General features: G+C 42.9%; 1 protein-coding gene across 1 annotated transcript in view; it reads right to left on the bottom strand.

Moving 5' to 3' along the window:
- Positions 1-23363, bottom strand: part of ITGA9 (integrin subunit alpha 9) — a 565489-nt gene that overhangs the window by 313207 nt on the left and 228919 nt on the right. The window lies entirely within an intron of this gene.

The following is a 23363-nucleotide window of genomic DNA, read 5'->3' as shown; positions in this document are numbered from 1 at the left end:
TAACAATGCCATAAGTAATTGATTAGTCTAACTAAACAAAGTTTCCGAGGCGAAAGGAAATGTGCCACATAAAGGGGTTATTCTGGTTAAAATAGCACCTGTCAACGGGTGTGATATGGTAAGTGTAAGGCTTGGTGGTGTATTCTCCACAGTCAGCATGCAACGCATGAGCTGGCGTGGAGGAGGTACACACACTAGCACCAGGAAACAGGCTATCCCTAGTATAGTGGAGGGGAGGACTGACTCCAATAGGAGATTGTGGCGCACAGAGCCGGTGCAGATCTGACAGCCACAAACAATGCTTTCGTTATAACGTCTCAGCGCAAAGTAGCGCTGAGCGCACAAACCAGAACTGAGGAGATCAGGACAGGTAGACAGAATGAACGCTTGCTAGCAAGCGGCTACTTAGCGACAGCAAGCGTCCAAAACCAGACAGACTGGAATGAGGCAGCCAATGCGCTGCGGCGATGGCGTGCCTCACAAAGACAGGACAGGACAGTCAGGAAACAGCAGGATTAAGATAGATGAACGTAACACAGATAAATATACAATAAGTATGTTTTCCTAGCGTATTACAATTACAGCTATCAATGAAACTATTTGTAACGTCTGACTAACATATGTATATATCGGCAATGAACCGATATATGACATAAGCAGGAACGCTGACTAGGAATGGAGTAATACAGGGAACAGGACTCAGAAGGATTCGTTATCTCTTCGCAGAGATGAACGTAATCCACAAACAGTAACAGAACAGGATTCAGAAGGATTCGTTATCTCTTCGCAGAGATGAACGCAATCCACAAACAGAACCAGAAGCAGGGTAACTACCTCAGCACGGGTGGTCACGGTACGCGCAACCTACCAAAACGTGCTGGAAAGCTGACTAACTGCACACAGGATATAAACAGTTCATGTACGTATACATCAGCGACACTGATGTATCGACGTAACACAAATACAAGGAAAATAATAAACGTGCTGGTATGCATATATATTGGCAATGGACCAATATATGATGCAAAGACCAGCAAAGTATCTTTATAACAAGAAACACGATCGGGGGCTAAAGCGACAGCAAGACAGGCTTAACTGAAGCTATGCAAACCCAAGGAAACCCTGCAGGAAGCAGATCTTTATACTGAGGTCATCCAATGGGAGCAGACATGCAGATTCCCACACAGGTGAATGATAATCAGTCACAAGCTGACAGCAGGGAAAGACAGACAAAGCTATGCAGTTTGCATGGAAATAGATCAGAACTGCCTGAGCTGCAGCACTACTACTTCCAGCAACAGCTGCTGCAGCAGCGATCATCACAGTACCCCCGCCCTTAAAAGCGGATTCCAGACGCTTTTCAAAACTGAAATTCCCAACAAAACAGTCCGACTGATAATTCATGATGACCGGGACAGCCCGGCAAGACCGAATTCCAGAATCAGTCCCCACAAGACTGGACCCATCAGAACCAGAACCTACAGAACCATGCCCATCAGTACTACAAGCCCCAATGTGACACCCATCAGAACCATGATTTCCAGAAGAAAGCCCTCCGAAATTCCCTGAGCGATACCCACCGCCTTCCAGGAACCGTTCAGAAACGCCAAAGCCTTTGCAATGCCCACCGGTACTGTCTTTACCAACACAAAACCCACTGTTGAACCAGTCCAAGGCACCAGGACAAGTTTTCTCAGAGACCTCCCAGAACACCTTGAAGCTCCAAAGAGATCCCCATAGGTCAGAATGCCCCTTAGGCTCACATGGAGAACTATCAAGAACCCCTATGGAACCTAGGGCAATTCCCGAGTCAGGGCCACAAGGACAAACATCAATATCAGGGCTTTCAGGGACCAGAACCATCTCTGGGCATGCAGGCAGACTGGCAACATCAGAACGTGTTCCCACTAAGGAAGCATCAGAGCACGCTAACACCTTAGACACACTTGGGCATTCTGGCACACAAAGAACATCTGGGCACACCGGCACAAGAGAAACCTCTGGCCATGTCAAGGAACTGTGAGCCTCAGGGTCAGCCAAGACAGGACCAAAACCAGGACTGGCCAAAAAAAAATCATCATGACTAAACTTCGCAACTACTGGACTTTTACACGAGAATGCTGGATCAGACTTAGATGTCGCTGATTCCAGCAAAGTCAGTAACAAATCAGATTCAGGGGCACTAACAAGACAGGACAAATCTTCTGATGTATGCACTGAACCAGATAGGGACTCCACAACTACCTCTGGACTGGACAGAGACTCATTTAATACACTGGATTGGAGCTCATGAGGCGCTGCAGAACAAGTCAGTATTGCAGCAGCCCCCACTGGACTAGGCAAAACTGAGGAATTCCCTGGACAGGAAGGGGACTCTGGAACCTCTGCCACAGCGGCCAGAGAACCAGAATCTTTCAGGATACAGGGCTGGGTTTCAGGAACACTCATCAGACCGGACTGAAATTCTGAGATTTCTATTATTTTGACCAGAGAATCAGAATTATCCATGTTACAGGGCAAGACTTCTGAAACATTCAGAGGACAGGGCTGGAGTTCCTCGGCTGTTACAACACTGGAGAGGGACTCAACATTGGTTAAATCAGACTGTGTACAGGGCAAGGTATCTAACACAATTGCTGACGAGGACAATATTTCAATGGCTTCTGCTTTGCTGGGCAGAAATTCACCAAGTTTTATTAGAGCAGACTGTAATTCCAAAACAGCTGCTAGACAAGTGAATATTACTGCAACACCAACTGAGGTAAGCAGTGCCTCAGACCCTTCTGCTAGAGGGTTTGAAATATCCAAAGTACTGGGTGAAGCATAAGACTCTGCGACCACAGCTTCACTGGACAGGATCACTGAACAGTCCATATTGCAGGGCAAAACCATGGAAGCACCTGCTGGACAGCATAATGATTCTGTGACCTGAGTTTCATTGGAGAGGTCTACTGCACAATTCATGGTACAGGGCAAATTTATTGGAACATTTTCTGAACAAGGTAATAATTCTGCGATTTCAGGTTCACAGAGCAGATGCTCTGAGCTATTCACGAAACTAGAGCGAGGTGTAGAAACAGGAAGATCAAGACACAATGTTTGCGCATCTGAATCACCATTCATTTGTAAAATTGGAAAATTCAGATGCTGGGGTTCTGAGATTTCTGGACAGGATTGCTGGAACTCGGAAACTGATGTAGTGCATCTATTGGCATCTACTGGATCAGACAGGAGTTGAACTTTATTAACACGGGTAATTTCTGCAGAAGTGTTTGCAGAGACAGGCAAGATTTTTCTGGTGTCTGTTTCACTGAACAAAGACTCATGAGTACTGGCTAGGCTGGACTCAGAAGTCAGCAGGACCTCTGGATTCTCTGCTGAGAAATTTGTGCAGGGCAAAGTTAAGAAAGTATCAGTGGCTTCTGTTTTACTGGGAAGTAACACTGAGTTATCCATGGTACAGGGTGGAGTTACAGGAACATTCACAAGACATGGCAGGGACTCAGTAACTGGAGAAGTGGGACAGTCTCCAATTGACAGTGTGTCTTCCATGGTATCAACTGATTGAATCGCATAAAAATCATCCAAAATCATTTTCCACACATCGATCAATGGAGCCACAAAGTCATACCCACACACACCAGTTTTTATTAGGTTATAGGCAGACTTAATGCATGCATTCAATACTAATTCACTTTTTGCACTGTAAAATTGACAAAATGAACTTGAATCATTCTTCCATTCATTGACCAGAGCTTCCATCTCTCCTTTCTCAAATGGAGGATTCCAAGCATACTTAACAGGCAGATCACAGTTTGCAGATATGATTGTGGCAGGGACATAGATTGGGTTAATTAGCAGGTGATTGGCAGATTCCTTATTCTTAAGAATCTCTAATACCTGTAGCAAGTGTTTAACTGTAGTGTATGCAAACTTTCCTTGCTTCACAAATAAGTTGATTTGTTCAATACTCTGTAATATCTCCTCATAATCATACTCAGATAATTCTTTTAAACAAAAATCTTTATTTTCCCTAGCCAGTGATGAAAGTTCATTAGTAGTTTCATAAGTCCATTTAACTCCCCTGAAAGACAATTGCATTTCATTATCTGTTAATGGCAGAATCTCATTATAGGTCTCAGTCGCTAAGGATAACGACTCTGCAGATTGGACACATTTTTTAAAACGTTTGCGTTTTGCCTTTGACCTTGCGGTTTTTGATGATTTATTCAAAGCTGCAGGAAAATTATCAGTAACACTTTCTGCTTGCTGCTCATTCTTGCAAGCAATTGAAGGAGCAGCTGATTGGCCTGCTGCCAGGAGTTCATTAAGAGGAAAAGGCAATGGATCTATGCGCAACCAATTGTGAATTACAAAAGCTATAAATTGCAAAGGACTTTGTCTAAACTGAGTGTGATCTAAGACATCGATTGCCCAATCAAAAAGTTTGCCCTTAAAAAGAGCACAAACGATCCAATCAGACCAGGTAGAAATTGCAGAAGCCCGAAAGTCGGGATTGGCCAGAACTTTAACCAATTCTGATATAAATTTGTCTGTAACTTCAGGACCAAGCTTTTCAAATTTTTTAAAGGAGCAGGACCCCTGACAAACAGTGTCATAATTTCTGGAAATTCCCCCCAAAATAGGGATTGGTAATGGGGTTTGCATAATGTAAGGCTTGGTGGTGTATTCTCCACAGTCAGCATGCAACGCATGAGCTGGCGTGGAGGAGGTACACACACTAGCACCAGGAAACAGGCTATCCCTAGTATAGTGGAGGGGAGGACTGACTCCAATAGGAGATTGTGGCGCACAGAGCCGGTGCAGATCTGACAGCCACAAACAATGCTTTCGTTATAACGTCTCAGCGCAAAGTAGCGCTGAGCGCACAAACCAGAACTGAGGAGATCAGGACAGGTAGACAGAATGAACGCTTGCTAGCAAGCGGCTACTTAGCGACAGCAAGCGTCCAAAACCAGACAGACTGGAATGAGGCAGCCAATGCGCTGCGGCGATGGCGTGCCTCACAAAGACAGGACAGGACAGTCAGGAAACAGCAGGATTAAGATAGATGAACGTAACACAGATAAATATACAATAAGTATGTTTTCCTAGCGTATTACAATTACAGCTATCAATGAAACTATTTGTAACGTCTGACTAACATATGTATATATCGGCAATGAACCGATATATATGACATAAGCAGGAACGCTGACTAGGAATGGAGTAATACAGGGAACAGGACTCAGAAGGATTCGTTATCTCTTCGCAGAGATGAACGTAATCCACAAACAGTAACAGAACAGGATTCAGAAGGATTCGTTATCTCTTTGCAGAGATGAACGCAATCCACAAACAGAACCAGAAGCAGGGTAACTACCTCAGCACGGGTGGTCACGGTACGCGCAACCTACCAAAACGTGCTGGAAAGCTGACTAACTGCACACAGGATATAAACAGTTCATGTACGTGTACATCAGCGACACTGATGTATCGACGTAACACAAATACAAGGAAAATAATAAACGTGCTGGTATGCATATATATTGGCAATGAACCAATATATGATGCAAAGACCAGCAAAGTATCTTTATAACAAGAAACACGATCGGGGGCTAAAGCGACAGCAAGACAGGCTTAACTGAAGCTATGCAAACCCAAGGAAACCCTGCAGGAAGCAGATCTTTATACTGAGGTCATCCAATGGGAGCAGACATGCAGATTCCCACACAGGTGAATGATAATCAGTCACAAGCTGACAGCAGGGAAAGACAGACAAAGCTATGCAGTTTGCATGGAAATAGATCAGAACTGCCTGAGCTGCAGCACTACTACTTCCAGCAACAGCTGCTGCAGCAGCGATCATCACAGTAAGCATCAAGTGATATGCTGAGTAAGTTAAAGTTGTAAAAATGGTCAAGTATAAGGTTCTGAGCAATTTTGACATGTGCCAAATTGTAATGACTTGATAGCCAGGAGAGAGCATCTCTAAAATATGAAGTCTTGTAGGGTTCCTATATTGCTGTGGTTAGCAAATTCGCACATATCAAAATTGGTCCAAGGAAAGACAACCAGTAAACCAACGACAAAGTCATAAGTACTCGAGACATACTAATGTTGCTGGAGACTAAATGCAAGCCCATATGGTCCAATCCCCCTAAAGAGCTGCTGTACTAATAAGTACTGAACAGATGATGTGTCAGAACAAAAAGTGCATTGTAGCTTGATGTGTATGGGGTTACATGAGCTGCAGACCAGTCAGAGTGCCTATGCTGTCCTGTGTCAACTATGAAAATTGTAGGTAAGCAAGTATTAGAAATGGATCATGAGGCAATTAAAGAATGTGACCTGGTCTGATGATTCATGGTTTGTTTGGTCTCTAAATTCCTCAAATCTCAATCCAATGAAGCATCTGGGAGATGTGTTAGAAACTCAGTCCAATCTGTGGAGGCCCCAACACACGACACAGGACTTAAAGGATCTGCTGCAGAGACATAACAATAGTGCCCATGAACATAGAGGGGCCAGGGGGAGCTGCACTATTCAGAAGGCAGAGTAGCACAGGGCACAGTATACATTACCAGCACTGGCTCAGATTCACCCAATGTTCAGCCTCATAGCTTCATATAACTGCTGTCCTGGGTGTTCTGTCATGTGACATGCAGAAACACTTGTGATGGGAGCCATAAGCATGGTTAAGATGCTCATGTTAGATGTCAGGAAGAGATTCGTTAAAAGTGGTTAAATTATGTGATCAGAATGGATTAACTCTAATGACCCATACCCAGTGTTAAGGGAGGAGGTTAGGGATAGGAATCTGTAAAAGTGAGGAAATCAACAGAGGAGATTAAATGAAAACACTGTCATAAAAATCAAATAGTAGAGTACTGCCAACTGTGTTGCCAACACTTGCAGCATTGGCAGTAGTTTTGCAAATATTTGGCTGATTCCATTCAAGCTTTGTCCATATATACCCCTCTGGTATGCCTGCCGGCCATCAGGGAAGTGATACAGGTATTGGACCACAGCTGTAACCCCTGCCCAAGTGAATTATGTCTTATGCTAGGAGAAATATTTTATTATATTTTTTTTCATCGTCTTCCCGATAAAGCCATAAGCGTGATAACAATCATTGACACACATACTGCAAAATGTCCACACGTATTTCAAGAAGAGAAAGACACACAGCCTGGATTTCTAAGCATGAGATCTTGCAGACATCCTGAGCCTTGTCAGGGTGCTCACATTCTAGTACAGACAACAAACAGGTGGTGCTGTCTGATGAAATTCCTCCCGTCTATCATTAGAACATCTGCAGAGCATCAAGATCACAGCCGTGACTATCATTTCTAATGTGCGAGATGAAGCGGAACCAATTCCATCCACATAACATGTGAAACAAATCAGTCAGCAGATTAAACATTAATACAACATGTAATACAACATGTCCTTTTGTGTCACCAACCCCTCCCTCTAGATTGTAAGCCTTTGGCAGGGCCCTCTCCCCTTGTGTATCTTACTTGATTGTGTGCACTTTACCCAGAATTTGGAACTGGTAATTTTTACCACTACCACTCCAGTTTATGATCTGGTATGTACTACGATCTGCATTGTGTGGTGTATCTTATTGCTATTACCTGTATTGTTGTATCTATGGTCTGTTACCTGTATTGTTCTGTCACCCCAGTTATCATTGTCTGTAATCCTATTTATTGTACAGTGCTGCGTAATATGTTGGCGCTATATAAATCTAATAAATAATAATAATAATAATAAAATCCTGTCCTTCATACTGGAATCCTATGTATTCCAGTATTGGTTATATGATCACTAGATAATCGTAATTTTGCATCGTAATTCCTAATTACGATGCAAAATCGTGGTGCAAAATTTCAAGAATAATCTTAATTAGTTTTGATTGTAAATGTAATCAGGAACCGTAATTTCTCAATTCCGCATCATTTTCGCGTCATTTCGTGCCGAATTTAGTTTTTAATAGCAAAGCCCACATACATGCAAATTGCTATGTATGTTACGGAGAAGAGTGAGAAGTGGGAAGTCGGGGGAAAAAAGGATTTTTTTCTTAAAATACTTTTAGATTTAGAGAAAAAAAAATAAAAAAATGAAAAGGACATTTTTTTTTTAAAACCAATTTTTTTTGTATCTTTAAAACCTATTTTCTCAAAACAAATGTTTTTGGCTTGTTCCAACTCTTCTCCTTAAAATACTTACCAATTTGGGTGACAATAGAATGAATGGGGGCTTTGATATTAGCTGCTAAGGTCGGCAAAATGACATGAAAATTACACAAAATTACAAATGGATTCAAAATCAATTGAATGTCCAAATCGTAATTACGTATGGCTGTAATTGTGAAAAAGTACGCGAAATTTTGCATAATTGTAATTTGCAGATTAAGATCATCAATAATGATCACTGCCTAAAGGGAACCTAAAGTTTTTTTTTTTTTAAACGAGTTTAACTTACCTGGGGCATCTACCGGCCCCCTTCAGCCGTCCTGTGCCCACGCCATGCCAAACCAATCCTCTGGTCCCCCAATGCGGCTTAGTTTCATTTTCCTGCAACTGAGCCAGTTGAAGGCCACTGCGCCTGCACATCCTTGTTTGCGTTCCCATTGGTAAGAGCGTCCTGCACAGGCGCAGTAAGAGAAAATCTCACCGGGAGCGCAAACGAGAATGGGCGCGGCCAGGGCAGCCCAGGCGCAGTGGCCATCGACTGGCTCAGTTGCAGGAAAACAAAACTGAGCCGTGGTGGGGGACTGGAGGATTGGTTTGGCACGGCGCAGCAGAGGACAGCTGTAGGGGACCGGTAGAAGCCCAAGGTAAGTTAAAATTGCTTTTTTTTAAACACTTAAAGTTCCATTTAAGCACTGAATCAGAAAGTAATCAGGAAGAAATAGACTCTGTTATGCAAATATACAGACAATAAAAAAAAAACTTGACAAACATTTTAACCCTTCTTTATCACCCACAAATCCTCAATTCTTACAGCAATTCATACACACTCACATTATAAATATCCCTCTCCTCTTTTCTAATGGATTAATTATTTATTGCCCATTTCGAAGGACCACAATCACTGTATGTGTTATGCAAAGCCTCCTTTTCCTTTACAGTCACATCTAAATTTCACTCCTAGAAAAAACATGCATGGTAGAAAAAACAAGTACAAACACAACACAGTAAATACAAACACTAGGACATAGGAACAAATGTGATGCAAGTCACAGCTGTGTGTGGGTTTAACCTTTCCCTGAATCTGTGATATGTGTACACCAGATAAGTATGAAATTTGCATTTGTCATCTTCTAAAGCCACCTGCCAGAACTTGTGCCCACTCAGGCCATGATTACCACACCATTCAAGGCAACAGGACACTGCTCAGACAGAAGCAGTCTATTTCTGTCGGGTTATAATGGTGAACATTTTGGTGTACTCTGCAGGCTACAAAAAGTGTACCATAAGTGAGCCATAACATGGTCATGAGATCAAATCAATCACATGCTTCTCCAAGAATTTTCCTCAAGGAGAAGTTGTGAAAGAAAAATGGCCATCTGCTTTTATCATGTTCTAACGATATCTGAATTCTAAGTTACTGTAACAGTGGGGTGACAGTGTTAAAAAGAGAGAATATAATACTGGCTGAGGCATAATGTAATTTTACTGGGAAAATGATAAGGGTGGGTTCACATGTACTGTCACCATCCATAGTACCAGCCCCACAGACAAATTGCCTCCGTTGTGTCCGTGGCAGATGGAAATGTCATACGTAGCCAGGGGCGTAACTAGAAATCACTGGGCCCCCCTGCAAATATTTGGATGGGCCCCCCCCCCCATAGGTGCCAAATAATCGTAATGGGGCAGCGTTTCACTGTAAATGAATTGTAAAGTGGGCAGCATTTTACCAGACAATCGTAATGTGGGCCATAAAATCGTAATGTGGGCAGAGTTCACCAGAAAATCGTAATGTGGGCCTTTAGAAAATCATAATGTGGGCAGAGTTCACCAGAAAATCGTAATGTGGGCAGAGTTCACCAGAAAATCGTAATGTGGGCACCAGTCACCAGAAAATCGTAACGTGAGCAGCAGTCACCAGAAAACTGTAACGTGGACAGCATTCACCAGACAATCGTAATGTGGGCAGCATTCACCAGAATATCGTAATGTGGGACAGAAAATCGTAATGTGGGCAGAGTTCACCAAAAAATCGTAATGTGGGCAGCGTTCACCAGAAAATTGTAACATGGACAGCATTCACCAGACAATCGTAACGTGGGCAGTGTTCACCAGAAAATCGTAATGTGGGCCAGAAAATCGTAATGTGGGCAGCGTTCACCAGAAAATCGTAACGTGGGCAGTGTTCACCAGAAAATCGTAATGTGGGCCAGAAAATCGTAATGTGGGCAGAGTTCACCAGAAAATCGCAATGTGGGCAGCAGTCACCAGAAAATCGCCATGTGGGCAGCAGTCACCAGAAAATCGCAATGTGGGCATCAGTCACCAGAAAATCCTAATGTGGGCAGCAGTCAGTCACCAGAATATCATAATGTGGGCAGCACACACCAGAAAATCCTAATGTGGGCAGCAGTCACCAGAAAATCCTTATGTGGGCAGCAGTCACCAGAAAATCCTTATGTGGGCAGCAGTCACCAGAAAATCGCAATGTGGGCAGCAGTCACCAGAAAATCGCAATGTGGGCAGCAGTCACCAGAAAATCGCAATGTGGGCAGCAGTCACCAGAAAATCGCCATGTGGGCAGCAGTCACCAGAAAATCGCAATGTGGGCATCAGTCACCAGAAAATCCTAATGTGGGCAGCAGTCAGTCACCAGAATATCATAATGTGGGCAGCACACACCAGAAAATCCCAATGTGGGCAGCAGTCACCAGAAAATCCTTATGTGGGCAGCAGTCACCAGAAAATCCTTATGTGGGCAGCAGTCACCAGAAAATCGCAATGTGGGCAGCAGTCACCAGAAAATCGCAATGTGGGCAGCAGTCACCAGAAAATCCTAATGTGGGCAGCATACACCAGAAAATCGCAATGTGGGCAGCAGTCACCAGAAAATCGCAATGTGGGCAGCAGTCACCAGAAAATCGCAATGTGGGCAGCAGTCACCAGAAAATCCTAATGTGGGCAGCAGACACCAGAAAATCGCAATGTGGGCAGCAGTGACCAGAAAATCGTAATGTGGGCAGCAGACACCTGAAAATCGTAATGTGGGCAGCAGACACCAGAAAATCGCAATGTGGGCAGCACACACCAGAAAATCGCAATGTGGGCAGCAGTGACCAGAAAATCGTAATGTGGGCAGCAGACACCAGAAAATCGCAATGTGGGCAGCAGTGACCAGAAAATCGTAATGTGGGCAGCAGACACCAGAAAATCCTAATGTGGGCAGCAGACACCAGAAAATTGCAATGTGGGCAGCAGTGACCAGAAAATCGTAATGAGGGCAGCAGACACCTGAAAATCACAATGTAGGCAGCAGACACCAGAAAATCATAATGTGTGCAGCAGACACCTGAAAATCACAATGTAGGCAGCAGACGCCAGAAAATCCTAATGTGGGCAGCAGACACCAGAAAATCGTAATGTGGGCAGCAGACACCAGAAAATCATAATGTGTGCAGCAGACACCTGAAAATCACAATGTAGGCAGCAGACACCAGAAAATCATAATGTGTGCAGCAGACACCAGAAAATCGTAATGTGGGCAGCAGACGCCAGAAAATCCTAATGTGGGCAGCAGACACCAGAAAATCCTAATGTGGGCAGCAGACACCAGAAAATTGCAATGTGGGCAGCAGTGACCAGAAAATCGCAATGTGGGCAGCAGACACCTGAAAATCGTAATGTGGGCAGCAGACACCTGAAAATCACAATGTAGGCAGCAGACACTAGAAAAAAAAATGCACCTGTAAAAAAACCAATTCACTTACCTGACAGAAGTCTTCTCCTCTCCCGGCATCTGGCTCGCAGCTCCCCGAGTCCTCCTGCAGCTCATCTCCCGCGCTGACAGGCAGAGTGCAGGGCTACGGCAAGATGGCTGCCGAAGCCCTGTACTAGAGACACAAATAGTCTCCAGTGCAGGGCTTCTTCGGCGGCCATCTTGCCGTAGCCCTGCTCTGCCTGCCGGAGACTATGCAGGCTGCTGGAGCGGGGCTGCGGGGAATGAGCTGGCGCAGCGTCTATTAGACGCTGCTGCCAGTAGAGCACCTTGCTGGGGGGTCCAGAGCAGCGCTCCCCCCACGCACAGTGAGCGGGCCCCAGAGCAGCCCCTGCGGCTGAGAGGGTCGCATCCCCGGTAGGTACGCCGGTGTACGTAGCATACTATGTATGATATCTGGTATCCAGAATTATTGCGTAACGCTCTGTTTTGCTCACTGAAATGAAGATAGTGGATCCATTCACAATGGACATGTGTGAACAGATCCTATACTTAAGTTAGGATTCATGTTGTCTGCTGTGGAAAAAGGAATGAAGTGTGAACCTAGCCAAACATGACACATTTGCGTCCATTTTGATTCCAGATGCCTCAGGTCTTTTGGGATTACTGCAATAACCCAGGTAATTTATACTGGCTTGCTGGCACACTTGAAAAAAAAAACATTAGGGTGGAGTGATGTCGTATCCATATACAGTAACAGTTGAAAGTATGTGAACCCTTTGGAATTATATGGATTTCTGCACAAATTGGTCATAAAATGTGATCTGATCTTCATCTAAGTCACAACAATAGACAATCATAGTCTGTTTAAACTAATACCACACAAATAATGTTTTTTTTTAACACACTATGTAAACATTGAAAGTGCAGGTGGAAAAAGTATGATACCTTAGACTAATGACATCTCCAAGAGCGAATTGGAGTGAGGTGTCATCCAGCTGGAGTCCAATCAATGAGAAGAGATTGGATGTGTTGGTTACAGCTACCCTGCCCTATAAAAAACACACACCAGTTTTAGGTTTGCTTTTCCCAAGAAGCATTGCCTGATGTGAATGATGCCTCACACAAAAGAGCTCTCAGAAGACCTACGATTAAGAATTGTTGACTTGCATAAAGCTGAAAAGGGTTATAAAAGTATCTCCAAAAGCCTTGCTGTTCATCAGTCCACAGTAAGACAAATTGGCCTCGATTCATAAACAGCAGTGCGATAAACAAAATCTTGTCGGGAAAATACCGCACTCGGTATTTTCCCGGTCTGTGTGCTAATTCATAAAGATTTCCCCAGCTGCCCTTGGAGGTCGGTAAATTACCGCAGCCCATTGAGCGGTAGAGTAGAGCAGTGTCCCGATTCCCTCTTTGCCCTGCAGAAATGAATCACACAGACGGCTCTCTCTGGCTCTCTCACTGATGACTCAGACAGATGAGTCACACAGTCTTTCCCTGCCTGCAGAAATTACTCACACAGACGGCTCTTTCCACTGATGACTCAGACAGATGAGTCACACAGTCTTTCCCTGCCTGCTGAAATGATTCACACAGAGGGCTCTCTGGCTCTCTCCACAGATGAATCAAACAGACATCGGCTCTCTGCACTTTGCATTAATCAGAGCTGTCCGAGCTGTCGGTAACTTGTTAAGACCTCACCAGAGGTGTCGGTAACTACCGCCAGGCTTACCGCTTGTTGAAGGCTTTATGAATTGACATTTGCTGACAATTTACTGACATGTGTTGTCGGTAACTGCAGCCAAGTCGGTAATTTATCTCCCTGGTCGGTAATGTCAGCTTTTCATGGGGTAACAGCCTTTATGAATTGACATTTTGCTAAGTGGTCGGTAAAGTCTGCTGTTTTCAGCATTACCGCATGAGGTAATGCTTTATGAATCGAGGCCATTATAAATGGAGAAAGGTCAGCACTGCTGCTACTATCCCTAGGAGTGGCCTTCTGTAAAGAGGACACCGCAAAATGCTCAATAAGGTGAAGAGGAAACCTAGAGTGTCAGCTAAAGACTTACAAAAGTCTCTGGCATATGCTAACATCCCTGTTAGCGAATCTATGATACGTAAAGCACTAAACAAGAAAGGAGTTCATGGGAGGATACCACAGAGGAAGCCAATGCTGTCCAAAAAAAAAAAAACATTGCTGCACGTTTAAAGTTTGCAAAAGAATACCAATGGGGCGTTCCACAGCAGTACTGGCAAAATATTCTGGGGTCAGATGAAACAAAAGTTGAGTTGTTTGGAAGAAATACACAACACTATGTGAGGAGAAAACAAGGCACAGCACACCAACATCAAAACCTCATCCCAACTGTGAAGTATGGTGGTGGGGGCATCATGGTTTGGGGCTGCTTTGCTGCATCAGGGCCTTGGTGGATTGCTATAATAAAAGGAAAAAATAATTCCCAAGTTTATCAAGACATTTTACAGGATAACTTAAGGCCCTCTGTCCACCAGCTGAAGCTCAGAAGAAGATGGGTGTTGCAACAGGACAACGACCAAAAGCATAGAAGTAAATCAACAACAGAATGGCTTAAACAGAAGAAAATACGCCTTCTGGAGTGGCCCAGTCAGAGTCCTGACCTCATCCCGATTGAATGTTGTGGCATGCCCTCAAGAAAATGATTTACACCAGACATCCCAAGACTAATGCTGAATTTGAAACATAAATATAAAGAAGAATGGTCAAAAATTACTCCTGACCGTTGTGCATGTCTGATCGGTTCCTACAGGAAACGTTTGTTTGAAGTTATTGCTGCCAAAAGAAGGGTTGCCAAGGGTTCACATACTTTTTCCACCTGCACTGTGAATATTTACATGGTGTATTCAATAAAAACATGGAAACATTTAATTATTTGTGTGGTATTAGTTTAAGCAGACTGTGATTGTCTATTGTTGTGACTTAGATGAAGATCATATCATATTTTATGGCCAATTTGTGCAGAAATCCATAAAATTCCAAAGGGTTCACATACTTTTTACTGCTTGTGTAGTACATTAATGTTGTACCAATCCGGCTCTCTGTGCTAGAGCCCATAGTACTTGGACAGGCCCTTACTTAGCTCAACATACACAAATACACACAAAATTAGGCAGAAATGTTTTTGTAAAACTATGTAAGTGTACCATACGTTAATGTATCTGTTGTCAACAGAAACACATGCCTGAGTATAGAAAGATTTGATCAATATTACTACCAAAGGAGAATATGAAAATTAATAACAGGCTTAGAAAATCACTGTAATGTAAACAATGAGCAAATAATGTAAAAAGAGTAGTCATAATGAAGATGGTGCAGAAGTAATGGAAGCTCTCTTTTCTCTGTATTGAACAGGTTGTTTGTCATGAGAAATTAAAAGCAGCAATTAGCAGTCAATGAAATATCTATCAGTGTTGTAATTTTGACATGGTCCATAGGTCACTGGAGGATAAACTGCTGCCCACTAAAACGTGAAAGCAATTATATGACATCATATGATATTACATGTATCAACGGGAAATATGGCAAGGTCAAAGTATCAAATCTTAATGGAGAGGTTAAAAGTTCAGACAAAACCTATAAGTATATTAGGGACATTACTATAGCTTTAGTACAGAAGCCAAAAAGTAGGGAGTTTGTGGAGTCCTAGACCATGCCTTTTAAGTACAGGTAGTCCCTGACTTACGAACACCCGACTTACGAAACGTCCCGCCGATACAAATGGCATTGATTCTGTGTTTCCATGGGAACAAGCCAAATTTTTTTTTGCAAATTGGACTTGTAGTTTTTGAGAAAATCGATTTTAAACAAATCAAAGAAAAAATGGCTTTTAAACTTATATAAGCAGGTAAAGGGGGCAGAGGTGACACAGAGGGCAGCACTGGAGGCACAGGGGGGCACAGAGGAGGTACAGGGGACAGAGATGGCAGTGTTCTGACTTAAGAACAGATTCAAGTTAAGAATGAACCTACAGTCCCTATCTCGTTTGTTAACGGGGTAATACCTGTGTAGCACTGTAGGTGGTAAGAGGAGTGATAATTTGTGCCATATCCATTCCTAAAAGTCACTGTGGAAGGATAAGGGGTGTTATGGTAATACAGCATCGTACCAGAGAAAGGGGTGATGGAACAGCCTAGCTGCCTTTTAAAATATTCCACCATGGCTCTATGTTTGGCAGGGGTGATCGAGACATTTTTGAGTAATACTCTTGCAGATCAGCTTAACCACTTGCCGACCGCGCACTCATACCGCGCGTCGGCAAAGTGGCAGCTGCAGGACCAGCGACGGCTGCAGGCTAATTAATCAGGAAGCAGCCGCTCGTGCGAGCGGCTGCTTCCTGTCAATTCACGGCGGGGGGCTCCGTGAATAGCCTGCGGGCCGCCGATCGCGGCTCGCAGGCTAAATGTAAACACAAGCGGAAATAATCCACTTTGTTTACATTCGTACAACGCTGCTAACAGTAGCAGCGTTGTACCAGATCAGCGATCCCCGGCCAATCAGCGGCCGGGGATCGCTGTCACATGACAGGCAGGAGCCTGTTAGAGGCTGCACAGGACAGATCCGTTCCTGTGCAGCCTCGGATCTCCGGGGAAGGGAGGGAGGAGAGGGAGGGGGGGGAATTTCGCCGCGGAGGGGGGCTTTGAGGTGCCCCCCCCCCCCGCAACACACAGGCAGGCAGGCAGGAGCGATCAGACCCCCCCAGCACATCATCCCCCTAGTGGGGAAAAAAGGGGGGCGATCTGGTCGCTCTGCCTGGTGTTTGATCTGTGCTGGGGGCTGTACACCCCACCCAGCACAGATCAGCTAAAACAGTGCTGGTCCTTAAGGGGGGTAAAGGGTGGGTCCTCAAGTGGTTAAAGGATACCAGAGCCAAAAGGCTCTGGTAAAAAGTGAAGGTGTAGTAGGTAGGACGGCATAAATAAATACTTACCGCGCCTCTCATTCCGTCACTCGCATTCTCCTCTGCTCAGTCCTGTTCTCCTTCTTGACTTGGGTGACTTGGGCAACTCCAAACATACTGTACTGCACATGAGCAGTATGTCCGTTCTGCTCCCCTGCGGCAGCGCAATGATGTCACAGCATTCCTGCATCCCGCCCTGTGCGCTGATTGGAGACGCGGGGAGAACAAGCACGCTCCTGTCGTGCGACATCACTCTGCGCAGCCACAGGGGAGCAGAACAGAGATACTGCGCATGTGGGATGTAGTATGTCCAGGTGTGGAGTAACTCAAGTCGCAGAGGAGAACGGAGCTGAGCAAAGGAGAACGGGGGTGGAAAGGAAGGTGCAGTTTAATGGCTGTTTTTTTACACACCATTCCTTTGCTCTTCTTTATAGTGTAGGTTTTGACAGACATTTTTATTCGAATTATTATGCTATTAAGTAGCATTATCCCTAAACTATTATGCCCAATATAGCATTTGATTTTTAATTAACTGCATATATCCACAGCATAAAATACTCTCCCTCCTTATTCCATTTGCTGTGCTGCGCAGTCATGCTTAGAAGAAAAATCTTGGCCTAAAAGCAAAGTAGGAATCCATGACTTGTGCCCTTTAGTCAAAACCACAGAAATAATGATAAAGGCTTATTTAGTGGTTTCTCTGATCATTATGGCAGGGGAATTGAGGGCAGAGGTGTGGGCTGTGGGTTTTCTGTCAAAATCAATGTATAAAGAGAGGCTTTAGTGGTGTAGTCTTAAAGAAAGAGTCAATGTCAAAACACAAATGTACTCTCTAAATGCAGAAGGCACATACAGGCAGGTTCAGCCCTTAAATACCATTTAATAAAGTTGAAAAACAAATCATTGTCTCATGGGGCTAAGCTAAGGATGCTCTGTTCTACCCTATACTGATCAGCAGTTCTCAGTCCCTAAGGTCTGCGAGATCAGAATTGCATCAAGCCAACAAATCCTTTAGCAGTGCCTAAAATTACACTTTAGGGTATCTCCCTAAATCCCATGAAAATAAATATGCAATTAACAGTATGCAGAATGCAGTCTCTTGGCATCTTGCCAAGAGAAAATAACCTAACAATAAATTAATAACCTACCTGCGAGCCCCAACGGGCCCTAATTTAATGAGGGAGTCAGAGGGTTTCAGTGGTAGTCCTTCACCCCCTCCCATGTGACCTCTCTCCAGGCTCTGAATGATGCAGGTCCCTCCCTGGCAACAGATTCCTGCCCATTCAAACTTACAGTCTAAGAAGACATACTTACTTTAAATTTTAACCAGTTGAAATTAATAATACAGACCATCTTGGCCAATAATCTAAGGATTAAATAGGTGTGCCCCAATGTTGCTGGTCACCCCTCTAATGCTCCATTGAGACTTATTGCTCTCCCCATGCCTGCTGTTGCTGCAAGAATTTCAAAGGAAGTCCAAGCAGCAGGGTACAGCTTTTGTTCTAAAATTGTGACAAATGTCATAAATGTGTGCCTGCCTTTAAGGCCCCTAAGGTAGGGGGGTTGGGAGTCTTTACATCAGATAAGCCTATGTGTGCTTTATTTAATAGATTAAGTCTAAATAACCATGAGTCACTAACTGCCTAAAATGGCCAAAGATTCTCAGCTTGCCTGAAAAGGAGAGTTCATAGGTTACCTTTAAAGATATCTGAGGTTGGGGAGTGTGGAGTAGATTTAAGAAGGGTGTCCTAGAGGAGGGAGAATCATGACAGAAGTCCTGTATGCAAGAATGGATAAGGGAAGAATATTAGCAGAGTGTAGTGTATCTGAAATTTAGTGTATTGATCCAGGGACTTATGTGACAGCCATCTGGAGTTGGGAAGGAATCTTTTCCTTTTAATGCGTTACAAGCACTACACGATACATACATAGACATATGACTATGGTAAGGATTAGATTGTGAGCACTGCGGAACATGTTGGCATAATATAAATACTAAATAAAATGATTAAAGAAATAGTAAACAGCGAATGGGACTTATGCGTTAGCCGCATGGAATGCGCTCATTTATTCACTGCTGGCACTCTGCTCAGGTGCATTAAAGATCTTTGTTTGAAGTACTGTTTAAATTTATTCAACTGCTACTTAGAATAAGTGACACTATCACTATCTCTTATGCATACTGATGCTGGCATAATACTAAAATACCATATTAATACACAGCTGCATAATCATTGCATTCAACTTGCTCAATCAGACCATTTGGGAATATGTATTACACACGTTGGGTGAAATTTGATTGTTTTAATGATAACTTTTATGTATAGGGTAGTTTGATGATGTGGCATTTGTTTATTTAATCATTCATATTTTAGATACTAATAAAATTGAGTACTTTATACCTGTGGTGTTTTTTTACAGACGTTATGGTTGGGCGTTATAAATGTGCTTTTCCTTCCCCCTCCCCCCTTTATTTATGGACATCTATTAGTGTATGGCCACCTTGACAATCTTGATGGGTAGATGGGGATGGATTGAAATGCTAGCCAGCTAATATGCAATTACATTATTGTAACCAGAATTATTCCCTTATTTCTAGTTATGGATACAGTCTAAAAAGTGCCAGTATACTCAAAGTACATTTAAGCTCTCTAACAATTAGTATTGCTTCCCGTCGTATCAAACTTCTTGCCTGAATGCAATTTTTGTTTCAAGGCGTAACCTTGTCAGGGTTTTCACCATTATTTTCTGCAACAGGAAGAACTGACCCCCTTCATAGCTTTCCTCCCAGGCCTATGCTAATGGCCTTCTTTGTGGACCTTTTCCCGCGGGGTATCTGTACATTAACACAGACTGATTATCAAATATGTCATTACTTTGTGCCATGATTAGGTCATCCTAGTAGTAGCCTGTGGGAGTGCAAATATGATCCTGTTTACACCCATTTATTTTGTGCAATCATAAAGTAATTTTATTAGACATCCTTGTTCAGGCTCCTTCAATTTACCCTGCCAACATCTATCAGCTGCCATTTTCTTCTTTTACACTAAGAATTACCAGAAGTAAGTGATTGTAACCTAGATAAAGCATAAATGTATATGCAGTTGAACGCAACAACGAAAATATTAATCTCTGTGAATTACTCTGTGACTTCATCCAGTGAGGCTTGTTGTATCTGATTAAATGAACCTCTCAGTCACAACATCCTGATTGCATTCAATTAAGTTCCAGCAAAAGGTTTTGTCCTTAGCGTTACCTCATATCCTAATCAATAATGTAGCAAAGTTACAAGGCCTCAAAGTGCTGTACCATGCCTGACAACTTCAGTTATATATCTTTTCTTAATAAACCCAAGAAATCCTTACAGAATATTAATATCTGGTTTGCTTTCTTCTGTGACTCAAAGACATACGGTTTGTAGTATGTATAAGGGTTCATTTACATTGGGCTGTTTTTCCTGTAAACCTAGCAGGGAAAAATGCAGGTTCTCAAAAGAAAAAAAGATCAGTTATATGAAACTGCAGTTAGTGTGTGTGATCTGCAATACTTTGTGTACATACAGTAGTACATTAACTTGCACATGCATGTGTGCACATGAGTGTGTAGTTATAGACCAAGAGGAAATACCGACTCAGTGGTGTCACACCTATACTGGAGAGGTCATCTGGCTGTCTATCCTGGGTGGAGTGCTATTTAACCTAGAGGGAATTGAGGCACCAGCATCTGGCCTCAATTTAGGAAGGGAAGCGGGCAGGGGGGCCTAAATTAATTTCTCGCTCCCTCTCCTAGGTGTAATGGTGGAATCCACTCTAACTCCAGCATAGGTCATTACAGGAACCGGAGGATTAAGGCCTCAAAGTGGTTGCAAAAGGAACGTGGGCTTCACACAATGTCCAATGAATGTAAAATAGCATGACACCGACTGCCGTGTTTTGCACACACAATAGTCTTGAATCATAGCATCATGCTATGGTTAAAAAAAAAAAACACAACGTTTGTCCGAAACATGTTGGCAGTTGGTGTCATGGTTTTTTACCTGATTCAATATAGTTTTTTTCACACTTTATCAGACATTGTGCAGATCCTACATTCATTTGCTCCTTCTCATAGGAACCCCTTTTTACTCCTCTATCAGCAAAGACTAGCGCAGCATTGCAGCTTTACCATCTCCAGCAAGTCCCAAGTCCAGACCATCCTCTATTGTGGCCAATCACTCTCTATTGCATGCTTTTACTGCATGCTGTGTTACATGATGTACAGCAGGAGGTAGAGAACAGGAGGCAGAGATGGAGGAAAGTCATGGTCAGGAGACATGGCATTAGAGGTGGCTAAGAGGGAGGAGGTCCTTGGGGGGAGGTGGTGACACCATGAGTTGCAGCACTGGTTTACACCAATGCTAGTGACACCTCTGTATAGATATAAAACTTTTGAGAGGCAAAATGATGACTAATGGGTGTGAGGTTTGATGTATGAGGCAGCCCCCATCTTCTGCTCCTGACAGAATGGAGTAGGCAAGCAGTCAGCTGGATCAAATATTTTGGGCTGATTTGATTTGTCCCCATTCATTGCAGATTGCATAAGAAATTTTACTGGGCATTAGGTAATCTATGTAATCTGTGATAAGTAGTTTGTTTAACCACTTCAGCCTGCAAGTGTTTTTACCTTCAAGTGTTTTTCCCCTGTTAGCGTTCCTCCCATTCATTCTCCAATAACTTTAGCACTACTCATCACACATAAATGATCTATATCTTGTTTTTTTTCGCCACAATTTAAGCTTTTTGTAAGTGATACTTGTTTTCAGTAAGTACTTTATTTTCTATGCATTTTGAATGCAAATTCACAAAAAAAAAGAAAAATACACTTTTTCTCCAATTCCATTCCCTATAGTTTTAAAATAAGCAATGCTACTATAAATAAAACCTACCCATTTTATTTACCCATTAGTCCCGGCTATCACAACATTTAAATTATGTTCAAAGTACAATGTATGGCATCAATATATTATGTGGAAATAAAGGTGTATGTTTTCTGTTTTTGTGCCCCATCAATTGTAAGCCCTTATGTACTAAAATAACAGTAATATATCCTCATGACATACATATTAAAAAAAAAAAAAAGCTAAGTCCCTAAGGCAACTATTTATGACTTTTTTTCTACAGTTTTTTCTTTTTCAATTATTTTTAGCTTGGTAACTGTGGTGATGGGGTGATGGGAGGGAGTTTGGAAGTGATTTAATTAATTAATTGCATTAATAAAACTTTTTGACCACTAAATGGCACTAGAAACACTCCCTGGTTTACCAGGAAGTGTTTCATTAGGTTTGTTTGTTTTTTTCACTTTGATTCACATTCATTCTTATGAATGGACATGGCCCGAGATCGTGGTCATGTCCATTCATTACAGGCACTGTAATTGCTTCCAGGAAGCCTTGATTCCCTTCCCCAATCACTGAAATGGAAAACCGCTGAGCATGCGCGCGCACCGCATACGCCATCTGTGCACATACATTTTACAGATAATTAGTGACTATAACCCAATATTCCATATGTGCTGCATGAAGCAAAACCTAAATTAATCTTGGCTTTATGAACTTATATTACTCAACAATACAGATCAGTTAATCATGTCGCCAAAAGAGTCAACCAAATAAACATACAAGATTCTGTCAACTTACTTCAAATATACCCCTGGACTCACAGTTAATGGTGTCCTTCAGACTTGGTTACACAGGCGTCTGCTGGCATTTGTGGATGTCTTTGTCAATCCCCGCATTGAGATAAATGGGAATGTTCATCTCAATGTGTTTATCGTCGCGCATGTGTAAACTGTGCACATGTCATGGTTGATCAAAAGTTTTTGGACACTGCATGTAGCATCAAGCAGCGGTCAGGTTCAGCCGTTCTATGCCATCAATGGGGCTCAAAACGTGAAGCCACAACAGAATGACAAGAACCGGTACCAAACACTTTACTGCTCTGTTGCAGGCTAAACAAGTACAACACATGAAACTCAATGCATAGCAAAATGTTAGCAGCCTGTGCATGTTTCGATCCATGTTGAGTGGTGTATGAGCTATATACTCTGTCTTGTAATTACTTACACAGCAGCAGTCTTGCTGGGAACATTTATGAAATACTGGTAATAATAATACAGGCTACATAACAGGTATGAAACTTAAAAGACCGTCTCAAGGTGCCAGTCAAGATGCAGTGGTTTGCTTGGTGGAGGTAATGAGGTGACAGGCGATTTTCTCTAACGGTGTAGAGGTGATGCTGGAGGCCACGGTGGAAAATGTGCAGTAACTCTAAAGAACCAGAAATTGAATTCTAAGGGTGCACTAGAAAATAACTGCTAACTCAAACATTTAAATTCAGAAATCACTGAATGTTTTATTCCACATTCAGTAAAATTAGACCCCATTTTGTTATTTGTTTTGAAATATTGACCTTTCTATTCCAGTCTGCAGCCACCTACAATGTTTAACACATGCGTCTTTGCACCCATGGCCATAAC

The sequence above is a fragment of the Hyperolius riggenbachi genome, chromosome 5, assembly GCF_040937935.1.
Source record: "Hyperolius riggenbachi isolate aHypRig1 chromosome 5, aHypRig1.pri, whole genome shotgun sequence".
In the NCBI taxonomy this organism is placed as follows: Eukaryota; Metazoa; Chordata; class Amphibia; order Anura; family Hyperoliidae; genus Hyperolius; species Hyperolius riggenbachi.
The sequence above is the reverse complement of the archived record's forward strand: the minus strand, read 5'-3'. Positions and strand labels throughout refer to the sequence as shown.